The sequence below is a fragment of the Vidua macroura genome, chromosome 13 (assembly GCF_024509145.1).
Source record: "Vidua macroura isolate BioBank_ID:100142 chromosome 13, ASM2450914v1, whole genome shotgun sequence".
NCBI lineage: Eukaryota > Metazoa > Chordata > Aves > Passeriformes > Viduidae > Vidua > Vidua macroura.
Window position 1 is genome coordinate 3,921,590 of NC_071583.1, and position 6,507 is coordinate 3,928,096.

Below are 6,507 nucleotides of genomic sequence, written 5' to 3' on the forward strand. Positions count from 1 at the left end.
CAGGGGTCCCTCTGTGCCCCAGTGCAGCAGGGACAGTGGCTTTGCAGAGAGCTGAAGTGACAATACCTCAGAGCCAGAGCCAGTCCCCGCAGCATTAATACTTAAGAAGACTCTGAGTTGCCATCAGCTTAGTGAGGGAGTGGATAGGCAAAGTTTGGGGATGCTCTTTTCCCCTTTGGGATTGCTCTCCTTTGGCCTTTTGGCTCAGCCTGGGTGTAGCACCAGTTTAACATCAGATCCATCAGATCATCAGGCATCAGGAGGCTGTCAGTGTGTTTGCAAGGGATTTGACGCTGTATATATTTCCTAGCTTGTTACAATCCTGCCCTGCCATGATCTGGGGCTTAGCCTTCACAGCTGATGTATGGAGTGGTGTGGGGAAGCGGCAGCAAAATTAAGTCCAATTTCTCCGCACAGATAAGCAGCCCCCAGGGCGGGGAAGCGAGCTCCGTCCCAGCAGCAGGCGCGGCGCTTCCCCTGGAACGGCAGAGACAGACAAGGTGTTGGTACGAATAAAAACTGGGTGCCAGGGAGAGGCTGTCAGTGACATTACTACCTGTCACACGTGTGTAAAGTCATCAAACAGCGGGTGGGCGGCCGTGACAGCCCTGGGAAAGACATCTCTATTAGCGCTCAGCGCCGCGCTGGGGCGAGGTTGCAGCGTGTTAAGGGCAGGCAGGCTGTTCCACTTAAGGTGGAAAATGATATATTCAGCAATGGGAGTAATTTGATTTTGGCTGAGGTTCACAGCGTTTTGGAATCTGATGTGAGTCTTCCTACTATTGGATACTGCCCCAGATTCCCAGTGCTGCAGCATATTGCTTCTCCCTTCTGGGCTGCGTGGAGTAAATGAGTTTCTGAGCATGATGGTATGGATTTTGCACCCAGATGGGCAACTTTTCTCCTCTTCTGTTATAAACTGGATTTTAACTTTGCAAGAAAATACAGCAAGCAGGATATTCCTGCACCATCTGACTTACAAAAACAGCCAGTGATTGCATCCAGAGGCTTTTTTCCTGCCCATCTCTGATTACACCTGCTTTCTAGAAATAGCCTTGGCCAACGCTGCTTTGGTACTGGAAGGGTTCCAGAAAGTGATTGAGGTGCAACTCCCACAGCAGAGAGGTGTGGATGTGATGGAATAGCCTGGCATCCTCACAGCTGGATCACCAGGGACTGAGCCTGAGACCTGACAATCATCAGTTTAAGGAGGCGAAGATCTCACTGGAGATCTCGCTGTGGGCACCTGGAGAAGGGAGCAGGCTGTGTGAGCTGGAGAGGAGGGAGCAGCGCCGGGAAACCAGCTTGAAATGCATCCCCACGAGCTGTGTGTGCCAGCAGCTGGATGCTGTCTAGCTGCAGCCACCTTGTTAAACTGCTTTCCTTCCCCTGCTAAAGCCAGGACTGACGCTTTGCTCGAGCTCAAGGGTTCGTGTCGGCGCGGTGCTCTGTGCCGGGCTGGGTGAGACCTCTGAGGCAGCGCTGGGGCTGGTGCAGAGAGAGACTGTCCCCTCCTCGAGCCGCTCGGGAATGGCTCAGCCTTGGGGGAGCCCTGTGGGGCAGTGAGGTGACAACCACCATACAGCAAACCCCAGCCCAGGCAGAGCAGGGTGAGGACACGCACCAGCTGCCTGCTCCGAGCAGCCCGCCCACGCCGCCAGCAACACCCTCGGATTTTGTGCCAACTTTTAATTGCATGAATTTAATTATAGGGATTTTCTGGCTGTGTCGGGGGCTGTGAGCATCTCCCCTGCAGCTGGGAGTGTGCAGCTCCCTGTGCAGCCAAAGCAGAGGCAGTAACAGGGGAGCTCAGTGCAGGGAGAATGGGTGGCCATGGCCCAGCCCTGCTGTTCCTGGGCCAGAGGTGCTCTGTGGCCTCGAGCTGAGCTGGTTAGAAAACGACCCTCTTCCTTCTGGGATCTTGTGTATTTTTCTGCACTGCAAAAACAGCTTCAGCAGACAACCACCAGTCCTGCTCTTCCCTGAGCCTCCTCCATCCTGATGGTTTGGAGCCTGCAAAGAGCTGGGGTCTGTCAATGGACCAACTATCCACTGGTGGTGGTACTGCACCAGTGCTCTGGCCATGCTGCCAAAGCCATTGATGTATGATCTGTGCCTTCCTCAGGCTTACAACGGGGTCTAAAATCAGGCCAACTCTCCTGGGTCAAGGATGGCCAGAAGAAGAGATCAGCAGCTGGTGGGTGGCCATGGAAACCCTTGGGAGAGTCCTGCCCTCTCCCTTCCCCCTGCTCGTGCATCCAGGTAGCTGGAAAGCTGTTTCTGGCTGACATGGGCATTCAGCTGCGTCACCAGAGATGAGCATATCAGTGAGTTTCTGGCAGTTTTAGCAATACCTTAGCTACTGAAGATCCACAGTTACTATTTGCCCCCATGGCTTGAAGTTGAACTGGCAGTTTGGGGTTAGAAGCAGTTTAATTCCTCCCTGTTCCCTGTGGTGTTGTGCTCTGCCACCACTCGACCTCCACGTCCCTGCAGTAATAAGGCCAGCACGTGGAGCAGCTCTGCCTTCCTCCCGCCAGCCCTTCCCTCTCAGGGGTCCCTGGAGCTTTCACTGCTTATTCCTGCCATTTCCCCACTTTGCACTGTTTAAAAACAAGCAAGCAAGAGCTCCCTGGAGCCAACCGCTCATTTGCTGGCAAGGACTGCCTGTTAATCAATTAAAGCTCTGCGAAGGTATTTGCAGCAGGGTGGATGATTAAGATGCTTTCTGTCTCTAATGCATGCCTGGGGGAGGCTTGCCTGCATGGTAAGGGCAGGTGTGCTGGGCTGGAGGTCCTGCAATTCTGCTTTTATAGGTTTTGGAATAAAGAAGTCAGATGTTCAGGACGGTGAGGGAAGGGGAAGAGGTTTGGCAAAAAATAAATGTTTTCCTGATGGATGTTATTACCTGAGCCTGTTCTCCAGGCAAGAATTTGCTGATCTACTCAGAAGTGGCTCTGGGGAAACATCCCCTCAGGGACCATCACGTGCAGAAGAGGTGGCTCATGTGGGCAGTGAGGGAAATGGGCTGATGTGGAGGATATTCAGGAAAATTGACAGGAAAGGTACTGCTGAGGCCAGCACTGAAACAGCACCAGAAGTGTGTTTGTACACAGGCTAAAAATCATCAGTGTCACTAAACTGAGGGTCATGCTTGTGATTTTACACTCTGCTGTCAGAGCAAACCTCAGCTGTGGGAGCCTGCTGGCTTCTCCAAGCACTGCTTTAATTTCCATCACTGATCTTCATTTCCAGGCATGAATTTGGTTCATTTCAGAGCCTTAAGCAGGGGAATCAAAGGACAAAAACCATTCTCTCATTCAACCAACAAAAGGGTACAAGGTCTATGTGTCATTTTGGGCATTGCAATGGATTAATGAGAAGTTCATTTTCATAACACTGATGGGCCATAAATTCTAATGCAGTCCTTCTAAAAATGAAAATTGCTTTAATGCTTGCATTTAGGGAAGTCATGTACCAGCCCCTGAGCTGGCCACCATTTCAAAATCCATAGCAAGTCAAGCCAAAGAAGTCTTTGCGCTGGGAGATTTACTGAGATGTGATTTAATAGAAAAACGATTGTTTCAAAGGACTAGAATAGAAATACTAGTGTTTCAAAGAAACACTAGTAGAAATAGAAAAACTAGTGTTTCAAAGGGTGACAGTGACTGGCTTGGGTTTGATATTTAGTTCGATATTACAGAATTTGGCAAGAGCAAGATCCAAATCTTGGCCCAGGGCAGGAACCCTGGCTGAGGAGGATTTTGCAGCATGGTGCTGTGGGTATGGAGTTACTTCGTGGGTGGAAATTTCAGGGTAGAAGGAAAATGGCTGGAGAAGCAGCTGAATTTGGGAGATAGAAGCTGAGGCATCCACACAGCTGGGAGTTGTTCAGTGCAAAACCCAGCGTGGCTGGTGCTGCTGACATGGGGAGATGAGGACCAGGGAGAAGGGCAGATGGGATCAGAGGCAAATGGGAAATGGGTGCTCTGCCAGGAGCATCCTCATCCCAGCACGGCCCTAGGGAAAGCACATTGTTCTTTATGAGTTGTAAAAACAAACCCTCCAATCTGCCCATGCACTGGGAATGCTCAAAGAGAAATAATTGGGCGAATTAGTGATTTTAAAATAAATATATATTTACTATTTTGATAACAAGGTTTCAGACTATCACTTAGGCCATAAAATAAACTCAAAGTGTGGTGGCCAGAGTAGAGCCCTGCCCTACAGCTACCACCAGAGAGCATCCTTGTATACTTTTTCTGTGGGAAAAACAGCACCGAGCTGGGAAATAACCCATCTTTCAGCAGCCTGTCTCTTTTTAAGTGTTTCCCAGTCAGTAAAGATACAATAATTGAAAGTTGTCTATCAATCATGTTAGCAGACAAAACAGCATTGTTTCTCTTCTCTTTTTCTCCAAAGTACTGGAGCTTGATTGGCTTAACAATGAGAACAAAGGCACCGAGTCAAAAATCCCACTTAAATGTTTTCAGGTATAAAAGCACATCATCTTTGGGGAGGGAAGGTGCAAAATTCATTGTTTAGAAGCACTCTAGGGGAATGCTCAAACGGAAAAAAAAATAAAGTATGGAGAATAGACTACGTCAGGACAAAATATCTATGGGGCTGAATTAAAAATCCTGCCAAGACATTTGCATGTCTGCATGTCTGTAGCCCCCTCACCTAAAGCAGCTGATGTGGCCAGAGAAACAGGTCAGGGGATCAAGCTTTGACTTATTTTAGTGCTTTCTTGGAGTGTAAGATCATGCTAAATCTAGGTTTGCACTTCAAGTCCCTGTGGATGCAGGGCCAGGATTGCTGGGATGGGCTGGGGCTGTGGAGCACTGCCTAAATGATGCTCTTATTTTCCCTTTTGCCATCCAGGTGTTACCCAGCATCCAGGGTCCCCAGAGGTGCAGCAGTCACCTTGGAGCTCCTCCTCAGTTTTTAGGTGCACTTTGCAATTCTCATGAGCACATTGTCCCCCAGAAATCCTTGACTGGGCTGTGGCAGGTGTCTGTGTAGGTGGGTGACACCCTGGAGGGTTGGGGCAGGGGCTGCTCCCATGGTCCACAAGCAATTATGCATTGCAGGGAACAGCTTCCAATGTTTATTTCTCTTCACCCAAGGCTTTCTGTGGAGAGCTCCTAAGTGGTTTCAATAAAAAGATAATTATTTGTTTGCTACATGTCTGAAAAGTGGCAGCTCCTCCAGGCTAACAGGAACCCATTGTCCATGCAGGAGCACATAGTAAAAGGTTTGCCGGAATTTTCTGCTTTTTTCAGGGCAGATTCTGCATTGCTGCTTGCTATCCTTGTTTCTGCAGCAGTGTTTGTGCTGTTCTATATACATTTATACAAACTGATTTAGCAGAGGATGCTGAAACTGATCTAAGGTTAGTCCCTGGAAGAGCAGAAGACAGATCTCTCAGTGCAAATCATTTCCCTTTCTCAGTCAATCAGGGAAAAGGGAAATAAATAAGCAGTGAGAGGCACCATCACTTTTATAATCACTTGAGCAAGAGCAGGACCAGCTCTCTGTGAGTCAGAGCAGCACTGCTGCTTCCCCTTTGCAGACATTAACCAGTGGTTTTAGGGAGGTTTAAAATTAGTGCTCTGTTAGTTACTGTGTGTTTCGCTCTCTGTGCAGCCTGCTGGGAATGCCACAGCCTTTATAGCTCATAGGCACCGTCCCCAAGGTGACTTTTAGCTCTGGATGGTTGCAGTTTGGGTAACTGGAATGCAGACAGCAGTGAAAATGTGGTCATTGCCCCTTGGTACCTCACACCTGTGCTGTTCATTGCCTCCACCAAGTCTTGGTCGAGTTCATTTGGGATTTTACTGAATACTTCTGGGGTGGGAGGGGGTGTCTGAGCTGCCCTTTCCCTGGTGTGGTCCAAGCTAGGAAAATGCTTCAGTTGGGCTGAAACCAGGGTTTCCTTCAGCTGAAGTCTTTGAACTGTGAAGTCACAGGTCTACCACAGACCAAACACATTTCCAGAAGTTCTCATCATGTGTGGTTCTGGTCAGACGGGCAAAAAGATTCAACCTGTGGTTGCAATATTTTAGTTTCCTTTCTCCTCCCTACAGAAGTTTCCTTTTCAGATGATTTTCTGAGTTAATTCCAATTCTGTTGCAAGGAGCTCATAAAGCTGTTATTGCTCAGTTGCTCTCAGTCTCCCTGTTAATATAATGCAAGGATAAGCAAAGTTCACGGAAACTGCCTACACTGGAGGAACGAAACAAGAAGACATTTCTGAGCACTGCGGGTTTTTCAAAGCTTCTTTGTTCAGAGATAGGGAAAACAACCTGTAAAACTTCACCCTGACAAAGGGAGCTGCAGATTTAAGGCTATTGAAAAGAGTCATCTCCCCAGATGTAGGTTGGCATGTGGGTTCGCAATTACAAATATGATTTATGATTCATCCCAGCACACTGGGATGATGGGGGGAGAGAGTATCTATATTAGGACAAACCTTGAATGACGAGGGACAGCTCACAACTTGAA